The sequence below is a fragment of the Macaca mulatta genome, chromosome 11 (assembly GCF_049350105.2).
Source record: "Macaca mulatta isolate MMU2019108-1 chromosome 11, T2T-MMU8v2.0, whole genome shotgun sequence".
Classification (NCBI taxonomy): Eukaryota; Metazoa; Chordata; class Mammalia; order Primates; family Cercopithecidae; genus Macaca; species Macaca mulatta.
The window spans coordinates 110,726,472-110,748,433 of NC_133416.1; the positions used below are offsets into that span (position 1 = coordinate 110,726,472).

General features: G+C 40.2%; 1 long non-coding RNA gene across 1 annotated transcript in view; it reads left to right on the forward strand.

Annotated features, from left to right (window-relative positions):
- Positions 1 to 21,962, forward strand: part of LOC144333000 (uncharacterized) — a 52,265-nt gene that overhangs the window by 11,300 nt on the left and 19,003 nt on the right. The gene's annotated exons all lie outside the window — the stretch shown is intronic.

Consider the following 21,962-nt stretch of genomic DNA (forward strand, 5'->3'; position numbering starts at 1 on the left):
CCTGAGAAGTAGTTTCAGCCACAGGAAAAATGAACACATCTGAGTGCTATGAGTCACTGGGATGTGGTGGTCTGGCCCACGTCTGAGTCTTAGGCTCTGCTGTAATAAATAAACCCAGGTTAGCACTGCCCAGGCCCCTGGGGGGCATATACCAGGGATGCAGGGCTCAGGGCTGAGGACGGAGAGGACAGTTTCTGACCAGCAGGGGTGCAGGGGATTTTGTTCTTTCTGTCACCACACAGCTGATCACATGATGGTGAGAAATGACAGCGGTCTGGCTTCTCCGCTTGGACACACCATGTTACAGGGGGTCACAAATGAGATGGCAAGAGCACCACAGGCCTTGCGGGGACTGTGGCCTTGTGCAGTCAGGGCTGGCTGCCTGGTTTCTGTTCACATTTACTCTCAGCTAGGCCATCCCTAGTTCCTCAGGCAGAGCCCCCAAGTGAGTTTGCTCAGGCGGGATACCTCAGGCCGGATGCACAGGTCTGTGTACACAGTCTCCTTCTGTGGCCAACTTGGTTGAGCTCTGTTTTCAAATGGCTGATCTTTGCCACTTTCTGAGTGAACCCCTGGAGCTTTTCCTGGATGATCCTGATGTGATAATTATAAAGCTGATAGATCCTCTCCTCTAACTGCTCTGTCAGATCCAAAACTTTTCAAATAAGACACATTATTGGAAAATCAAATAAGAGGTATCACCAGCCATTTATTCTAAGTGGATGTGAAATTTCTGCAATTTATCTTATAAAATGCTAAAACAAACAAACAACGCCCCCCCACGCAACCCCCCACCCCCCGCCACACACACACACACACACAAAACAACTCCAGTGCAGTCACTGGGGAGTTAAATTTTTTTAAGAGATCAAAATATATAAAGTCATTTGCCACATAGTGATGTTTTGGTCAATATTGGGTTGTATATGCTATGATGGTCTTGTAAGATTATAATATAATATAATTTTATTGTACCTTTTCTTTGTTTAGATATGCTTAGATACACAAATACCATTGTGTCACAATTGCCTACAGTATTCAGCAGAGTAACCTGCTGTGCAGGTTTGTACCCTAGGAGCATTAGGCTTGACCATCTAGGTTTGTGTAAGTACATTCTATGATGTTCAGACAATGACAAAGTTGCTTCACTTCACATTTCTCAGGAATGTTCCCATTGTAAAGTGATGCATGATTTCATACAGTATAAATTCAACTAGGTTAGAAAGAAAGTACATAAAACAGGGGCTAGAAGAGGCATGCAACAAAGTGGTCTCTGGGTGATGTATCAAATGCATGTTTTTATATATATTTTTTTTTTACTGCGTTATGCATTTCTCTACTTTCTACATTTTCTATGATGTACCAGGGTATGTACCAAAATGGATTGGGCAGGGGGGCATAAAAGTGGAAAATAGGTTGGGCACAGTGGGTCACCCCTGTAATCTTAAAAAAATCTTTTTAAAAATTGTTTTTTAAGTTGTGGGGCGTGGTGGCACACACCTGTAGTTCCAAGCTACTTAGGAGGCTGAGGTAGGAGACTCTCTTGAGCTCAGGAGTTAGAGGCTACAGTGAGCTATAATTGCACTACTGCACCCAGCTTGGGGGACACAGTAAGACCTTGTCTCCAAAAAACTGGTGGAGTTGGGGCGGGTAATAAAGTCAACCTTTCATCGACACATGTGGAATTAGCAAGCTGTTCCATTCATGAGATCCATTATATTTGAAGAGGCATCAGGCACAACCATTAATTTAGGACTTGAGCATAACATCAGGCATTGCAAGACATAAGCTCCTGGCATGTTGAAGAACCCCAGCTCTCCCATCAGAGAATATTTGATGACTTCTGGAGGGCATGGATGTGACGATGCAAGCTGTGCCTCAACCCCGACTACCATAGCTATTCATCCCTGTGTGAAGTGAGAGGGCTGGGCATTGGATGCAGGGGAACCTGGGCCCTCAGCCTGGCTCTCTAACTTGGGCAAATCATTCATTTCCAAACGTTATCTATAAAATGAGTCCAAAATCTTATTTTCAGGATTGTTGTAAGGGTAAATTAAGACACAGGTGGTCCCCAAGTTACTATGGTTTGATTTATAATTTTTCAACTTTATAATGAGTTTATTGGGGTATAAAGTATATGTTCAACTTATGAAACAAAAAAGGTTAAAACATTTCATTGTTGTGAAAGTGTAAAAACAAGAAAAAGAATAGAAGGTGGCCATAAGATCAGCAAAATTTAATAAATTGTGTGAGTCGAAGGATTATTTTGCTGCCAAAACAAACATGAGAGCCATAGAGAAATTATTTCCCAGGAGCTTTAAAAGATTTTGAGTTTGTCTTAGCAACACTTAAGTCATTGGAGGTGTCATTTTCATGGTATACTTCCAAATTTAACATTTAAATAGGAAAAATGTTCCAAGCCAAATTTGAACACCCATAACCAATAACTGGAAATGCAATTCAGTCAATATTTGACTGACAGTGTTATAATTGTTCACACTACGGCTGAGAAGAAATGTTACCCCTCTCTGAAATGTCCCCATTTCCCCATCTAGATGTAATCTATCCTAGCACCATTTATTTATTATTTGCTTATTTATTTATTTGCTGGAAATTACAGTTACTTATAAATATGTGTGTCCTACCCTACAACTTCCTTTTTGCAAAATAATATAAGATGGCCAATAACCTAAGCAAAGGAGACAGAAACACTTGTTTTCTTTTTTTTTTTTTAATTTATTTATTATTATTATACTTTAAGTTGTAGGGTACATGTGCATAACGTGCAGGTTTGTTACATATGTATACTTGTGCCTTGTTGGTGTGCTGCACCCATCAACTCGTCATTTACATCAGGTATAACTCCCAATGCAATCCCTCCCCCCTCCCCCCTCCCCCCTCCCCATGATAGGCCCCGGTGTGTGATGTTCCCCTTCCTGAGTCCAAGTGATCTCATTGTTCAGTTCCCACCTATGAGTGAGAACATGCGGTGTTTGGTTTTCTGTTCTTGTGATAGTTTGCTAAGAATGATGGTTTCCAGCTGCATCCATGTCCCTACAAAGGACACAAACTCATCCTTTTTTATCGCTGCATAGTATTCCATGGTGTATATGTGCCACATTTTCTTAATCCAATCTGTCACTGATGGACATTTGGGTTGATTCCAAGACTTTGCTATTGTGAATAGTGCCGCAATAAACATACGTGTGCATGTGTCTTTATAGCAGCATAATTTATAATCCTTTGGGTATATACCCAGTAATGGGATGGCTGGGTCATATGGTACATCTAGTTCTAGATCCTTGAGGAATCGCCATACTGTTTTCCATAATGGTTGAACTAGTTTACAATCCCACCAACAGTGTAAAACTGTTCCTATTTCTCCACATCCTCTCCAGCACCTGTTGTTTCCTGACTTTTTAATGATCGCCATTCTAACTGGTGTGAGATGGTATCTCATTGTGGTTTTGATTTGCATTTCTCTGATGGCCAGTGATGATGAGCATTTTTTCATGTGTCTGTTGCCTGTATGAATGTCTTCTTTTGAGAAATGTCTGTTCATATCCTTTGCCCACTTTTTGATGGGGTTGTTTGTTTTTTTCTTGTAAATTTGTTTGAGTTCTTTGTAGGTTCTGGATATTAGCCCTTTGTCAGATGAGTAGATTGCAAAAATTTTCTCCCATTCTGTAGGTTGCCTGTTCACTCTGATGGTAGTTTCTTTTGCTGTGCAGAAGCTCTTTAGTTTAATGAGATCCCATTTGTCAATTTTGGCTTTTGCTGCTGTTGCTTTTGGTGTTTTAGACATGAAGTCTTTGCCCATGCCTATGTCCTGAATGGTACTACCTAGGTTTTCGTCTAGGGTTTTTATGGTATTAGGTCTAACATTTAAGTCTCTAATCCATCTTGAATTAATTTTCGTATAAGGAGTAAGGAAAGGATCCAGTTTCAGCTTTCTACTTACGGCTAGCCAATTTTCCCAGCACCATTTATTAAATAGGGAATCCTTTCCCCATTTCTTGTTTCTCTCAGGTTTGTCAAAGATCAGATGGCTGTAGATGTGTGGTATTATTTCTGAGGACTCTGTTCTGTTCCATTGGTCTATATCTCTGTTTTGGTACCAGTACCATGCTGTTTTGGTTACTGTAGCCTTGTAGTATAGTTTGAAGTCAGGTAGCATGATGTCTCCAGCTTTGTTCTTTTGACTTAGGATTGTCTTGGAGATGTGGGCTCTTTTTTGGTTCCATATGAACTTTAAAGCAGTTTTTTCCAATTCTGTGAAGAAACTCGTTGGTAGCTTGATGGGGATGGCATTGAATCTATAAATTACCTTGGGCAGTATGGCCATTTTCACGATATTGATTCTTCCTATCCATGAGCATGGTATGTTCTTCCATTTGTTTGTGTCCTCTTTTATTTCACTGAGCAGTGGTTTGTAGTTCTCCTTGAAGAGGTCCTTTACATCCCTTGTAAGTTGGATTCCTAGGTATTTTATTCTCTTTGAAGCAATTGTGAATGGAAGTTCATTCCTGATTTGGCTGTCTGTTTGTCTGTTACTGGTGTATAAGAATGCTTGTGATTTTTGCACATTAATTTTGTATCCTGAGACTTTGCTGAAGTTGCTTATCAGCTTAAGGAGATTTTGGGCTGAGACAATGGGGTTTTCTAAATATACAATCATGTCATCTGCAAACAGGGACAATTTAACTTCTTCTTTTCCTAACTGAATACCCTTGATTTCTTTCTCTTGCCTAATTGCCCTAGCCAGAACTTCCAACACTATGTTGAATAGGAGTGGTGAGAGAGGGCATCCCTGTCTTGTGCCAGTTTTCAAAGGAAATTTTTCCAGTTTTTGCCCATTCAGTATGATATTGGCGGTGGGTTTGTCATAGATAGCTCTTATTATTTTGAGGTACGTTCCATCAATACCGAATTTATTGAGCGTTTTTAGCATGAAGGGCTGTTGAATTTTGTCAAAAGCCTTTTCTGCATCTATTGAGATAATCATGTGGTTCTTGTCTTTGGTTCTGTTTATATGCTGGATTATGTTTATTGATTTGCGAATGTTGAACCAGCCTTGCATCCCAGGGATGAATCCCACTTGATCATGGTGGATAAGCTTTTTGATGTGTTGCTGAATCCGGTTTGCCAGTACTTTATTGAGGATTTTTGCATCGATGTTCATCAGGGATATTGGTCTAAAATTCTCTTTTTTTGTTGTGTCTCTGCCAGGCTTTGGTATCAGGATGATGTTGGCCTCATAAAATGAGTTAGGGAGGATTCCCTCTTTTTCTATTGATTGGAATAGTTTCAGAAGGAATGGTACCAACTCTTCCTTGTACCTCTGGTAGAATTCAGCTGTGAATCCATCTGGTCCTGGACTTTTTTTGGTTGGTAGGCTATTAATTATTGCCTCAATTTCAGAGCCTGCTATTGGTCTATTCAGGGATTCAACTTCTTCCTGGTTTAGTCTTGGAAGAGTGTAAGTGTCCAGGAAATTATCCATTTCTTCTAGATTTTCCAGTTTATTTGCGTAGAGGTGTTTATAGTATTCTCTGATGGTAGTTTGTATTTCTGTGGGGTCGGTGGTGATATCCCCTTTATCATTTTTAATTGCGTCGATTTGATTCTTCTCTCTTTTCTTCTTTATTAGTCTTGCTAGTGGTCTGTCAATTTTGTTGATCTTTTCAAAAAACCAACTCCTGGATTCATTGATTTTTTGGAGGGTTTTTTGTGTTTCTATCTCCTTCAGTTCTGCTCTGATCTTAGTTATTTCTTGCCTTCTGCTAGCTTTCGAATGTGTTTGCTCTTGCTTCTCTAGTTCTTTTAATTGCGATGTTAGAGTGTCAATTTTAGATCTTTCCTGCTTTCTCTTGTGGGCATTTAGTGCTATAAATTTCCCTCTACACACTGCTTTAAATGTGTCCCAGAGATTCTGGTATGTTGTATCTTTGTTCTCATTGGTTTCAAAGAACATCTTTATTTCTGCCTTCATTTCGTTACGTACCCAATAGTCATTTAGGAGCAGGTTGTTCAGTTTCCATGTAGTTGAGCGGTTTTGATTGAGTTTCTTAGTCCTGAGTTCTAGTTTGATTGCACTGTGGTCTGAGAGACAGTTTGTTACAATTTCTGTTCTTGTACATTTGCTGAGGAGTGCTTTACTTCCAATTACGTGGTCAATTTTGGAGTAAGTATGATGTGGTGCTGAGAAGAATGTATATTCTGTTGATTTGGGGTGGAGAGTTCTATAGATGTCTATTAGGTCTGCTTGCTGCAGAGATGAGTTCAATTCCTGGATATCCTTGTTAACTTTCTGTCTCGTTGATCTGTCTAATGTTGACAGTGGAGTGTTGAAGTCTCCCATTATTATTGTATGGGAGTCTAAGTCTCTTTGTAAGTCTCTAAGGACTTGCTTTATGAATCTGGGTGCTCCTGTATTGGGTGCATATATATTTAGGATAGTTAGCTCTTCCTGTTGAATTGATCCCTTTACCATTATGTAATGGCCTTCTTTGTCTCTTTTGAACTTTGATGGTTTAAAGTCTGTTTTATCAGAGACTAGTATTGCAATCCCCGCTTTTTTTTGTTCTCCATTTGCTTGGTAAATCTTCCTCCATCCCTTTATTTTGAGCCTATATATGTCTCTGCGTGTGAGATGGGTCTCCTGAATACAGCAGACTGATGGGTCTTGACTCTTTATCCAGTTTGCCAGTCTGTGTCTTTTAATTGGAGCATTTAGTCCATTTACATTTAAGGTTAAGATTGTTATGTGTGAACTTGATCCTGCCATTATGATATTAACTGGTTATTTTGCTCGTTAGTTGATGCAGTTTCTTCCTTGCCTCGATGGTCTTTACATTTTGGCATGTTTTTGCAATGGCTGGTACCGGTTGTTCCTTTCCATGTTTAGTGCTTCCTTCAGGATCTCTTGTAAGGCAGGCCTAGTGGTGACAAAATCTCTAAGCATTTGCTTATCTGTAAAGGATTTTATTTCTCCTTCACTTATGAAACTTAGTTTGGCTGGATATGAAATTCTGGGTTTAAAATTCTTTTAAGAATGTTGAATATTGGCCCCCACTCTCTTCTGGCTTCTAGAGTTTCTGCCGAGAGATCTGCTGTTAGTCTGATGGGCTTCCCTTTGTGGGTAACCCGACCTTTCTCTCTGGCTGCCCTTAAGATTTTTTCCTTCATTTCAACTTTGGTGAATCTGGCAATTATGTGTCTTGGAGTTGCTCTTCTCGAGGAGTATCTCTGTGGCGTTCTCTGTATTTCCTGGATTTGAATGTTGGCCTGCCCTCCTAGGTTGGGGAAGTTCTCCTGGATGATATCCTGAAGAGTGTTTTCCAACTTGGTTCCATTTTCCCCCTCACTTTCAGGCACCCCAATCAGACGTAGATTTGGTCTTTTTACATAATCCCATACTTCTTGCAGGCTTTGTTCATTTCTTTTTCTTCTTTTTTCTTTTGGTTTCTCTTCTCGCTTCATTTCATTCATTTGATCCTCAATCGCTGATACTCTTTCTTCCAGTTGATCGAGTCGGTTACTGAAGCTTGTGCATTTGTCACGTATTTCTCGTGTCATGGTTTTCATCTCTTTCATTTCATTTATGACCTTCTCTGCATTAATTACTCTAGCCATCAATTCTTCCACTTTTTTTTCAAGATTTTTAGTTTCTTTGCGCTGGGTACGTAATTCCTCCTTTAGCTCTGAGAAATTTGATGGACTGAAGCCTTCTTCTCTCATCTCGTCAAAGTCATTCTCCGTCCAGCTTTGATCCGTTGCTGGCGATGAGCTGCGCTCCTTTGCCGGGGGAGATGCGCTCTTATTTTTTGAATTTCCAGCTTTTCTGCCCTGCTTTTTCCCCATCTTTGTGGTTTTATCTGCCTCTGGTCTTTGATGATGGTGATGTACTGATGGGGTTTTGGTGTAGGTGTCCTTCCTGTTTGATAGTTTTCCTTCTAACAGTCAGGACCCTCAGCTGTAGGTCTGTTAGAGATTGCTTGAGGTCCACTCCAGACCCTGTTTGCCTGGGTGTCAGCAGCAGAGGCTGCAGAAGATAGAATATTTCTGAACAGCGAGTGTACCTGTCTGATTCTTGCTTTGGAAGCTTCCTCTCAGGGGTGTACTCCACCCTGTGAGGTGTGGGATGTCAGACTGCCCCTAGTGGGGGATGTCTCCCAGTTAGGCTGCTCAGGGGTCAGGGACCCGCTTGAGCAGGGAGTCTGTCCCTTCTCAGATCTCAGCCTCCGTGTTGGGAGATCCACTGCTCTCTTCAAAGCTGTCAGACAGAGTCGTTTGCGTCTGCAGAGTTTTCTGCTGCGTTTGTTATAGTTTACTGTGCCCTGTCCCCAGAGGTGGAGTCTACAGAGACAGGCAGGTTTCCTTGAGCTGCTGTGAGCTCCACCCAGTTCGAGCTTCCCAGCGGCTTTGTTTACCTACTTAAGCCTCAGCAATGGCGGGCGCCCCTCCCCCAGCCTCGCTGCTGCCTTGCCGGTAGATCACAGACTGCTGTGCTAGCAATGAGGGAGGCTCCGTGGGTGTGGGACCCTCCCGGCCAGGAGTGGGATATGATCTCCTGGTGTGCCTGTTTGCTTAAGGCGCAGTATTGGGGTGGGAGTTACCCGATTTTCCAGGTGTTGTGTGTCTCAGTTCCCCTGGCGAGGAAAAGGGATTCCCTTCCCCCTTGCGCTTCCCAGGTGAGGCAATGCCTCGCCCTGCTTCAGCTCTCGCTGGTCGGGCTGCAGCAGCTGACCAGCACCGATCCTCCGGCACTCCCCAGTGAGATGAACCCAGTACCTCAGTTGAAAATGCAGAAATCACCGGTCTTCTGTGTCGCTCGCGCTGGGAGTTGGAGACTGGAGCTGTTCCTATTCAGCCATCTTGCTCCGCCCCCGAAACACTTGTTTTCAAATCCTGGCTCAGCCACTTGCCAACTGTGACCTTGTGCAAATTATTTGATCTTTCTAAAGGTCAATTTCCTCATCTGTAAAAATGTGGCAATCATGTAAGAACTAATAAGGATAGCTAATATTTAAAAATGTTTATAAGCCAGGTAGGTACTAAGTATTTGAAGTGCTTTACATGTAAAAATTTTGCTAACTCTCAAACGGACTCTTTGAGGTAGCTACTATTATTTTCTCTGTTTTACACAAGAGACAAACTGAGGCATAAGGATGTTAAGTACCTTGCTCAAGGTGTGCAGCTAATAGGTGATGGAGGTGGTGTTCAAACCCAGCCCACCTGATGTCAAAATGAAATAGTTCTTGTAAAGTGTTCAGTGTGGCAGCTTTATGGGTAGAGTCATCTTTTCACACCAGGGTTTCCTCATACCCGCCCCCCCGATCTGTGCCATTCAGTAGGTATTGAACCTAAACTACCTGATGCTTCAATGATGCAATATTTGTTACTGAAGAATTAGGAAAAAATACAAGAATGTCAAGTGTCTCGCTCCTTCTTCATTCATCACTACCCAACTGAGAGCCTCAAGGAAGAATCATTTTCTGTAAGTTCTCAAAATCTGCCATTTTCAAAGGAAAAAATAAATCCGAGCCCCTGAGCCAAGCGTGATCACCTACAGACAGCCTCGGAAATGCAATTTAAACAACGTCCAAAAAAAGCATCCTTGGGTAAAACACAGATGATACTGCCAAAGAAAAGAAAATGGTAAATTGAAGCAAGTTTTTAAGCTTAAATTAATTTAACATCGATTCCAAGGAGAGCAGGTACTAGACACTGCACACGGCTATGCTGACCCTAGACCAACTCTCATTTTATTCTGAATTCCCATTTTGAGCAGTGCAAACTAGCTAGCTTTCAGTGGTCATTCCTGAATGGCTATTTGTATATCTTCTGGCCAAAAAACATGGAAATTGTTATTACATGCATGGGAAGTAAAGAGAAAACCTGCTTAACATCACTAATGATCAGGGAAATGCAAATCAAAACCACAATGTGATGCCACCTTACTCCTGCAAGAATGGCCATAATCAAAAAAAATTAAAAAAAATAGATGTTGGCAGGGATGCGGTGAAAAGGGAACACTTCTACACTGCTGGTGGGAATGTAAACTAGTACAACTGCTGTAGAAAACAGCGTGGAGATTCCTTAAAGAACGAAAAGTAAAAGCACCATTTGATCCAGCAATCCCACTACTGGGTATCTACCCAGAGGAAAAGAAGTCATTATATGAAAAAGATATTTGCACATGCATGTTTATAGCAGCGCAATTCGCAGTTGCAAAAATGTGGAGCCAGTCCAAATGTCCATTAATCAATGAGTGGATAAAGAAATTGTGATGGATATATATACAATGGAATACTACTCAGCCATAAAAATGAACAAATTAATGGTATTCACAGCAACCTGGATGGAACTGGAGACTATTATTCTAAGTGAAGTAACTCAGGAATAGAAAACCAAACATCAAACATTCTCACTCATAATTGGGAGCTAAGCTATGATAGGATACAAAGGCATAAGAATGATACAACGGACTTTGGGGACTTGGGGGAAAGTGTGGGAAGGAGTGAGGGATAAAAGACTACAAATTGGGTTCAGTGTATACTGCTTGGGCGATGGGCACAACAAAATCTCACAAATCACCACTAAAGAACTTACTCATGTAAACAAGTGCCACCTGTTCCCCAAAAATTATAAAAAATTATAAAACAAAAGTTAAAAAAAATAAAGAAGATGTAAAAAACATTTCTAAATCTTGTTTCAGACTTTGACTTTTAGACATTCTGAAACCAGGGAATTCTGCCATGGAGATATAAGTTTCTTTAAATCTCCCTAAAACAATAATTTCATTTTGTACTCAGTGATAAAATTACAGAATCACACTATCACACTGGACTCTTTTCCCTTGTGGTGTGGGTTAGAGAGAGGCCAGATCATAGATATTTAAGAACATGAAACTTCAATGGGAAATCGATGATCTTTTATCTTGCCCCTTCTTTAATGGCTGCAATTTGGTTCTTCACCCATCCTTAATCCCAGCTGCACATGCTGCAATCCTCTTTTTAATCCTGACCATGCACATCAGGTCCCATCCCATAATCTACTAAGAGACTGCACTTTGACAAGTGTTCCCCAACTAGTCAGTGGGAGACACTGTGTGGCCATATTGGCAAATTGTGGGAGGCTCCCATTCCAGCCCCTTCTCATGAAGCCAGTGGACAGGGTTGACCATTCTAACTCTCAAGAGGCATGCAGGTGAGGTTCTGACTTTTTAAAACCTCCAAGAAAAAATGGAGGAGAAGATGGGATGCTTTGGAGAAAAGAAGAGAATTTCACTTGCCCAAGATGCTGGTCTTTCCAAACTCACCAAGTTGTAAATATTACATACACACAGCTTTGTGTATGTAATTATACATCAATAAAGTGATTTTATAAAGAAACATGCTAGTCTTATGATTTTATATTGTTTTCCAGTGGTATTTGGAAAGTCCAAATAAAAGAGAACCAAAACAAATCATATATTTTATATATTTAATAAAATAGTTTCTATTTAATATAACTTATATAGTATACATTTATATAATTTATAATATAATTATAGCATAAAATACATGTTATATATAATACATGCATATGTATAACATGTGTCTATTCATATGAAATTGAGGTATAAAAAATGTTCTTGTACTATAAAAACACTCTAATCTTCTCTTGGGGTATAAGATATTCCAAAGTGGCCTACTCCATTGCTCAACTCCCCTTTTACCCCTCTTTCTCTCAACCTCTATGTTCTCTAGAAGCATAGATAAATGCATCCAATTACTCAAAAGAGCCTCTGGCTTGCTAGTGCATCTTGAAAAAATAAAGTAGAAGCAGGCCCAGGTAGAGACACATTCCCTCACCTCCAAGTTGACTAATAATAGCACATCCCTGATAAGGTAGTGATTTGATACCTCTTTAAACCGCTATTCTTTAAATATTTTAAATTTTCACACTTATTTACATTTATATGAAATCCCTAAATATATTAATAGAATTTTGACTTTTTTTTTTTTGGAAGTGTTAGGTATGGTAAGAAAAGCACACAATCAGGACAGCCCTATCTTTATTCCTATGTATGGGAGAGCTATACTTTAATTGACTCTAAAACAGCAGCCCTGAAGGTAATCTAATTCACTCTCCCTAGACGGCAGTTGGGGAAATAAGAAAGCTAATATTTGAGGTTGCTCCTTGGGAGTCTTGGTCCCTTCCTAAATAGAGTAGGAATATTTTTATTCCTATCACTGTCTTGCTCTCCTGAGAAGTCCTGGTAAATTAAATTCTCACCCTCTCATTACATTTCCAGTGATATTTTGGTTCCTTTTAAGGAAATATAGAAAATTGTCTATGTGCACAGAAAGACAACTATTGCATGTTCTCACTCATATGTGGGAGCTAAAAAGTCATCGATTCCATGGAGGTGGACAGCAGAATGATAGTTACCAGAGGCTATGAAGGGTGTATGGGTGGGTGGGAGGTGAAAAAAGAGATTGGTTAATGCATACAAACACACAGTTAGACAGAAGGAATAAGTTCTCGTGTTGGACAGCAGAGGAGGATGACTATACTTAGTAATAATGTATTGTGTATTTCAAAATAGCTAGAACAGAGGACTGAACTGCTTCTGACACATAGAAATGATATCTACTCAATGTGATAGATACCCTCAATACCCTGGTTAATCATTCACATTCTATGCATGTAATATCACATGTACCTCATAAAATGGGCAGAAATTGTATATGAATTTTTTTTTAAGAAAAAGAACATGACCCATGTGGTGTGCCCTTCGATGAGACTTCAAGAATTCATAAGGATTTCTGTTGTTGGGGTTAGGGGAGAAATTAATCCTTAAAAAGAGAGTAGGCTGGGCGCGGTGGCTCATGCCTGTAATCCCAGCACTTTGGGAAGCCAAGGTGGGTGGATCACGAGGTCAAGAGATTGAGACCATCCTGGCCAATATGGTGAAACACCCTCTCTACTAAAAATACAAAAATCAGCCAGGCATGGTGGCGGGAGCCTGTAATCCCAGCTACCCTGGAGGTTGAGGCAGAAGAATCACTGGAACCCAGGAGGCAGAGGCTGCAGTGAGCTGAGATTGCGCCACTGCACTCCAGCCTGGGCAACAGAGTGAGACTTCATATCAAAAAAAAAAAAGAGAGAGAGAGAGAGAAGATAGTAGACACCCACTCCTCTGCCTGCCCAGTGTTCCACTGCTCCTCCGTCATGTAAAAAGCTTGCTGATATTCCCTTGGAGAAATGCTCCCTGTCCAGTGTCAGTTCCTGTGGCTTCAATGAGGCAGGTGTTCCAGAGCTGACACTGTAACTGGTTTAGAGAAGGACCTGTGTGACCTCAGCCAGGCCAAGGAGGGTCAGAATGTTTGCAGGAACCCTAGGGAAAAAGAACTCTTTCTGTATGATTTGCTGGTAGAAAGAAAACCTATAGCTCTATTTGGCCAATTTTGCCATAATATAGAAGGAGAATGAAGCCACAGGAAAAGAAGCAGAGCTAAGAAAAAAAGAAAAAAATTCTTAAGAACATGCTGGTCCAGCCATGTCTAAAACCAGATATAACCCTGGATTTTAGTTATGTGAACAAATACTCCCCTCTTTGCTTAAGCCTGTCTGAGTTGGATTTTCTGTCTCTTGCAAATGATAAAGTCCTGATTAATACAACTAAACTTTATGACCAGCCTTCCCCTCAATCAAAAAAAGAAAAAGCTTTTACTCTCAGATTAGAAAATGGGGTCTTTCTCTGAGGATAGGTTATAGTCCATCTCTGGACCTGGAGGACCCTAACTGGGGAAAAAAACTAAGACTGAGAATCAAAGCTCACTCGAACTAGATTTATTTAACAGAAAAAGTATTCAGTCCTTCAACAAGTGTTTATTGAGTGACAAATACATACTGGACGAATGAATATGCCAGGCACTAGGACACAACCATTAACAAGAGCCAGTGTCTGCCTTCTGATGCATGCATTTCAGTGGAGGAAAACTTAAAAAAAAAAACAAGTATGTACTATGCTTTGTAGTAACAAGTGTTTTGGAGAAAAATAAAAAGGATAAAGGGAATAGAGAGTAAAGGATGGTGTATTAATCCATTCTCACGTTGTGAATAAAGACATAACCGAGACTAGGTGATTTATAAAGGAAAGAGGTTTAAATGACTCACAGTTCAGCATGTCTGGAGAGGCCTCAGGACACTTACAGTCATGGCAGAAAAGGAAACAAACACATCCTTCTTCACATCGCAGCAGGAAGGAGAAGAATGAGAGCCCAGTGAAGGGGGAAGCCCCTTAGAAAACCATCAGACCTCATGAGAACTCACTCATTATCACAAGAACTGGATGGGGGAAACCACCCTTATGATTCAATTGTCTCCACCTGGGCCCTCCCACAACATGTGGGGATTATGGGAACTACAATTCAAGATGAGATTTGGATGGGGACACAGCCAAACCACTTCAGATGGGTTAATGTGGGAGACCTCTCTGAAAAGGCAGCATTTGAGCAGGAACTGGAAGAAACTACAAGATGGATGCAGCTCTCTCAGAGACCCATGTTCCTGGAAGAGGGAAGAGCTAATGCAAAACCTCCAGGGTACGAGTGTGCAGAGCAGGGCCTAGGAACAGCAAGACTAATGTGGCTGGGGCCCCATGGGGAAGGAGTATGGGAGACAAAGTCAGATCCTCAGGGCCTTGTAGACATCGTAAGAACTTTGGCTTTTACTCTAAGTAAAGAGGCACCACTGGAGGCTTTTGAACAGAGGAAAGATATGATCTGACTTTTTAAAAGAACACTATAGCTGTTGCACAGAAAACAGTTCACTGGGTATTGTCTGTGGGCAAGAACCAAAGCTGAGAGATGTTGCCCGCAGATGATTCTATACAAGAGAAATAGTATAAAAGCCTCTAAATCCAAATTGGCTATTAGAAGTCTGCCATATGAATTAAAATGAACAACTGAATTCCCAAATATACCTGTAGAGGAGTTCAAGATGATAGCACGCAAATAATTATTAGTTTAGTCCCTCATAGTGGTTCTCAATTCTCAATCAGAGACCATTTTGCCCCCTACCCTTACCCTGAGATAATAATCGGCAATGTCAAAGGAACTTTGTGGTTGTTATGACTGGTACGGGGTGGGAAGCAGGTAGAGTGCCACAGGCATCTAATGGGTGGAGGCCAGGGATGCCGCTAAATATCCTGTAATGCACAAGACACCCCACACAACAAAGAATTATCCAGCTCCAAATATCAATAGTGTTGAGGTTGAAAACCCCTATATTAATGTAAAGATTCATTGTTCTCAGATTTCATTATTCTTAAACTTGCAATAAATATAAAATCAGAGAAGCACAAACTGAGTTGAATTATCTCCCTTTTTGGCTGATCATTTAAAAGGCAAAAATTATCGTTGCTGTTTTGCATTTAAGAACGACTTCTTGAGGAAAAACAAAAAAGCATAGTGGCCTGTGCTCTCAAATCAAAGCAAGAGATCCTTAGGGAAAAAGTGACATAGAATGTTTCTGAGTTTGCAACAGGAAGACTTCAAATTTTTTTTTAATATAAAAATGTCATTTCAGGAAAACAAAAGCACCTGGCACAGATTTTGCTTTGGGGAGGAAAATTCCTTTGAAAACCCAACTAGTTGTATAATTAAGTGATAATGAATGCAGAGCTGTACTTTGTATTCCATTCCAGCACATTGGAGTTGAATCTAAACTTGAAAAGCTAAATCCCTCAGTGCTCTGGCCTCTCATCAGTGAAGTGCAAATCAAGGCCTTTAACTGCTATAGAAGGGGTGGTTCCAAAAAAATGAAGTACAAATATTATGTTTTCAAACTGCCTACTTTCAAATGTGTGCTGAGTTGTATGTGCAAAACTGCATTAAATAAAAAGAAATGTTTCACTGGAACAAGAAAGCAATCTATCATATGTAATATTTTACATGATGGTTTATACATAATAGAATAATAATCTATTTTTTAAAAGAAAGAAGGGCTATTAATGTCCATTTTATAAGGCAAATAGGATTTTTAATCACTGGTGATTTCACTTAGAGAAAGACTAAATAATATATTTGTACTCTAGCTAATGCCATGTGTAAGAAAGATGAATGAGAGTAGGTGCATGTGCTGGATTGAGGTTTTTGCTTGGTTATAGAGGTACAATGTAGTATAGATAGTACTTGGAAGTTTGGTTTAATAAAAATTGGATATACTTCTTTAAAATTACTGCAACAAAATCATAATGGGGACCTGTAAACATGAGAAATTAATAACTTGATGTGCTATTTAATATTCATCATCATAACTAAAGGACATAATACAATCAGCCTGTGGCTAGCCAATCATTCAAAGAAGCCACTATCACTTGGTGTTTTTATCTTAACTTAAAATGAACAAACAGAAAGAGACAATTTTGATTTTGTTTCTATAAAAATTAGTATTTTCCCAAAAGGAGATTAAAACAAATATTCCATGTACAAAGAACTTAGGAGGAAAACCTGATGGAAAGCAAAATAGACCATATGATACATATTCAAGTTCAAATAGCATTTTATAAACATTGTATTAGTCTGCTCTCACACTGCTATAAAGAAATACCCAAGACTGGGTAATTTATAAAGAAAAGAGGTTTAATTGACTCACAGTTCCATATGGCTGGAGAGGCCTCTGGAAACTTACAATCATGGTGGAAGGGGAAGCAGGTATGTCTTACATTGTGGCAGAAGAGAGAAGAGTGGGGAAACTACCACCTATAAAACCATCAGATTTCATGAGAGCTCCCTCACTATCATGAGAACAGCACAGTGGAAACAGCCCCCATGACCCAATCACTTTCCACCAGGTCTCTCCCTTAACACATGTGGATTACAATTTGAGATGAGATTTGGGTGGGAACACAGAGCCAAAGCATATCAAACATGCTTAAATGTCTGAGGAAAAACAGGGCTTTATAATAGGAAGATAAACAAATGACAAAAGCAATAAGAAAACATAGTTATTGGTATCACACAAACAGGCATCCACTTGATATAATAGAGAGCACAGGTTCTTGCATGGTTTTGAACATAGGAACAGACCATAGTGCAACAAAATCCTGGAAGGAAACCACCTGCCTCAGAGCTATTAAGGGAACTACTGAGAAAGACCAGGACATGAATCAGACAAGGCTGCTCAAACTAGACTGTGCATTAAAACTATTCTCTGCACTGAGGTAACATGTCAACATAAGGAAGAACTTTGGCAAAAAATCAGGTTGGTGACATGGTAACACAGACCAACGGGACAGAGGAGCTGGATAGGATAAAACACAGGAGAAGAGGTGTTTTTTGTGTTTTGGTTTTTGGTTTTTGGTTTTTTTGTAAACACTTATACATCCAAGCCTGTATACTTGAGAACTTACCAGGTAAGGCAGACAAATTGCTTTTTCTACTGACTCTAGTCAAACGAGTTTAGGAAATAATCAGAATTACATATCCACATTGTCCCTTCCGTCTCTGAGTCAACATCCCTGCAGAAACCACACCATGGATTGAGAAGCATGCAGTCTGCAGCCTGGATGACTTACCCATGAGATTTGGGTAGAATAAATAGTAAAGCCCATAGAACTGAGCAGGCTGGGAAGGAGGCCTTTGGGATGCCTTTGCTAATGCTAAACATGAAATGTTATCAGTCCACCTGAAGTTCAAAGAGTGACAGAAGCCACCTGATGGATGAGCCACAAATTAAATTAGATCTTTTTAGGTGAGTAGTTGGAGAGTTAGATGAACCAACACTTCTTTTCTGATTTTTTTTATTAAAAGACACCACAGTAGTACAAGACAGGGTGGCGTTTGGGAAGTGTATTGCCTTGAGCTATGCTTTGAATTTTTTTTTTTTTAATGAGAATGTCTTTTTTCTCAAGCTGGATTCTATATTTCTTATGTTTCTCTGTTATTGACCTCCCATCTCCAGCATTTAGCTTTTGTTGATAGCTTTTAGCAAGACCCTGCTCAGAGAAAAGAATGAAACTATAAAGAGTCACAGAGCACATTTTTAAGATTTTAAGATTTGAAAGAAAACTCACAGAAAATAAAAATTTGTAATAGTTTTTTCTAAAAGAGTGTGTAAATTACTGTCATGTTTATGGATTATAACTCCATTTTTGTGGTTGTTTTTAACATCATGAATCAGAAAGTGAAAAAAATGAGCAATATTCAAAAAGCAGTAGAAATATCTTAATGCCACTGAAGGCCCAGCATAAATTAAAACTCTTTTATCAGAATATAAGAGTTAGAGAAATTGTGAATCACGAGAAGATACACAGATGTTACTTTGAACTTCAAGTCATCCATTGGCTCACAGGCCTGCCACAGTCTACTGATACATGGTCAGAGTTCTTGGTTGCAAATAACAGAATATATTTTGGCTTGTTTAAACAGAATAGGAATGTATTAAAAGAAGCCAGGTAGCTCATGGAATCTGAGGAGCAAGAAGCCAGAACCTGAAGCCATTTAGCCAGGAAACCAAGCCATTCCATTGGATTCTCTAGTGAAATGTCACTACCACCACCATTCAGCATCAATCCTTCTTGGGACTAGACACCAGAAACTCTTCTGCCAATGCCTCCGATGAAGTGGACGCCATTGCCCCCACCATGCCCAGAAAATTGACTCTCGCTTAGGTAGTGCTAACTCCCACATGTGATGACATTTTTATCCTCTGAATCAAGACCTATATGGGTGGTCCCAATTGGCAGAACCTACGCCACACACCTACGTCCCAGGTGCAAGGGAGTCCAGAGATGTGTTTTTGCCCTCAACCTTGGAAAGGACATATAAATTTAGAAACTTTCACAATGTACAGAGAAATGTTCAAACATAGCAGTCAACCCCAAATGACAAAAACCCTCTATGAATTCCAATCTACCTTTTTTCACCGATATTTCTTCTATCAAAACCTTCCCTTCCAGGCATCCTGATCTCTTTATTCCTTTTACATCCTACTTCCCATCTTTACAATATGAGGTTTATTTACATAGTGCACTCAAGATCACACAACTACTAAGAAATAAAAATCTGGATTTGAAGTTAAATCCCTTCTGAAATCCAGACTCTGCATCCTAGTTGGTATGGTTAGGCTTTGTATCCCAGCCAAATCTCACCTTGAATTGTAATTCCCATAATCCCCACATGTCAAGGGAGAGACCATGTGGAGGTGATTGAATCATGGGGGTGTTTTCCCTCATGTTGTTCTCATGACAGTAAGTGAGTCCTTATGAGATCTAACGGTTTCATAAGGGCTTCTTCCCCTTTCGCTTGGCACTTCTCCTTCCTGCCACCTGGTAAAGAAGGTGCCTTGCTTTCTCTTCACCTTCTACCATGATTATAAGTTTCCTGAGGCCTTGCCAGCCATGCAGAAGTGTGAATTAATTAAACCATTTACCTTTATAAATCACTCAATCTCGAGCAGTTATTCATAGCAGTATGAAAATGGATGAATATATTAGTCATGTGTTGAGAGTTGATTTAAAGTCTATACTTCACACTATGTCCCAAAGCACCAAGTTCACTGTACTAGATACTTAGTATCAGGTACTAAAGAGACAGTAATTTAATTCATCTCAATAGATATGTTTTTACTGCCTGCAATGGAATCTTAGTTCAGCCACCTAGAAATTATGTAATATTGGACAAATTATTTAACCTTCTAGGTTTCCTCATCCACAGAATAGAATGGTGTACTTCTCATCTGGTTAATGTGATGACATTTTTGGAAAGCGGGCACCACCTGGACTACAATAAGCAAACAATAAATATCAGGTCCATACATAAAAAATATAAGGACATGGTCTTGTGCCTTAATGGAGAAACAGGCTGCCTATCCATGTCATTTTCATGATCCTAGGAAGCCCCTCACGCCTCCACCTACCCCTCCAACCCACTTCCAGACACAAATTACTCCCACCCACCCACATATATCTCCCCACAGATGACTGGAGTCAGGAAATGCCAGAATCCAGCCTTGAGGAATGAGGCTGAAAAGGTCATGGATCTGAATAACCCACATTGAGATGGAAGTGGTGGTTGTCAGAGCAATTTTACAGAAAGAGGAGGGAGGAAGACGAAGGACATTGGCCTCTAGTGGTGGAAGGAAATGGGCACCCCAGGAGGATGTCTGGATGCAAACAGGGATGAGGCAAATGCTGGAGTGGCCACAGGCATTCCTCAAAGTGACAAAGAAGTCCCACTTGACTAACTTGGAGGGTGAGCAGTGAATATGAACGATCCACAAGACTCAGAATAGGTGGTCACAGAAGAGGGAAAGTAATGATGTCTGGTGTTCCTGTATCCCCTTATAATGGAACAAACTATCCACAACTCCTGGGCACATGTAGTCCCAGTTGAGGAGGTTAGGAGAGAGGGGTGACGGGGCAGCTTCACTCTATTGGGACCCCAGGGGCAGAGTATTGAGATCATCAGCCTGGCCTGTGAAATACCACCTAGGTATAAATAGGATAATAATAAAATAATAAAATATTTTTTATTATTTTAAAAAATAAAAGTCAAGTGCAGTGGCTCATGCCTGTAATCCCAGAACTTTGAGAGTCCCAAGTCGGAGGATGGCTTGAGGCCAGGAGTTTGAGACCAGCCTGGGCAACATAATAAGACCTCTGCCCCTAACCAAAAAAAAAAACCTTTTAAAATTAGTTGTTGGGGATTGAGGCAGGAGTATAACTTAAGCCCAGTAATTCACAACTACAGTGAACTATGATCATGTCACTGCATTCCAGCCCAGGCAACAGTCAGATTCTGTCTCAAAAAATAATTAAAAATAAAATAAAACTAACAAAACTTAACTGAAATAATGGCCTGAGCCAGAACCTATTAAGGAAAAAAAAAATGGAACTGTGAAGACTTCATGGGCATGCCCAGTTCAGACACTCATCTGTCTCTCTCTTGTGAGAATGTCCTTCCTGCCTGTTACTACATGATGCACTCCTATTCAAACTTCAAGACCCAAATTAATTATTTATTGCCTTCATTGTGAAATCTTCCCCCAAAACTCCAGAAGGAATTAGTCATTCCCTTCCAAGTTGTGAGAGGCTTTTATGCTGACATCTACTATAGTGCTTGTCTCCCTCCTAAACAGTAACCACCTTTACTTTGCCATGTCATCATGCTCTATGTACTATAGGTTGTAGGATATGGCATGCACTGTGCTGCATTAAACTTTTCAGCTCCAACAGCTAACACAATGTATGGCACTGTGGAAATAATTAATTCAGGGTCCATTAGCCAGAGATGGCTCCAGCACCTTGAGTTCCAATTAAAACTAAACCCAGAGTGGAATCGTCATAGCCTAGGAAAACAAAACAAACTTAACCAATCATTGCATCACCATTCACAACAGCAAAGACATGGAATCTATCCAAATGGCCATGAATGATAGACTGGATTAAGAGGTGCCATGGAATACTATGCAGCCATTTAAAAAAGTGAGATCATGTCCTTTGCAGGAACATGGATGGAGCTTAAAAAAAGTGAGATCATGTCCTTTGCAGAAACATGGATGGAGCTAGAAGCCATTATCCTCAGCAAACTACCACAGGAACAGAAAACCAAACACCACATGTTGTCACTTACAAGTGGGAGCTGAACAATGAGAATACATGGACATAGGGAGGTGAACAACACACACTGGGGCCTGCTGGGGTGAGCAGTGGGAGGCAGAGCATCAGGATAAATAGCTAATGCGTGTGGGGCTTAATACCTAGGTGATGGGTAGATAGGTGCAGCAAACCACCATGGCTCATGTTTACCTATGTAACAAACCTGCACATCCTGCACATCTATCCTAGAACTTGATATTTAATTTAATTTTAAAAAAGGAGGAACCACCCACTAACCTCTAACTGGGGACTTTCTACTTTAGTCAATGAAATATTGTCTTTGTCTTGCTTCCATTAACACCTCATA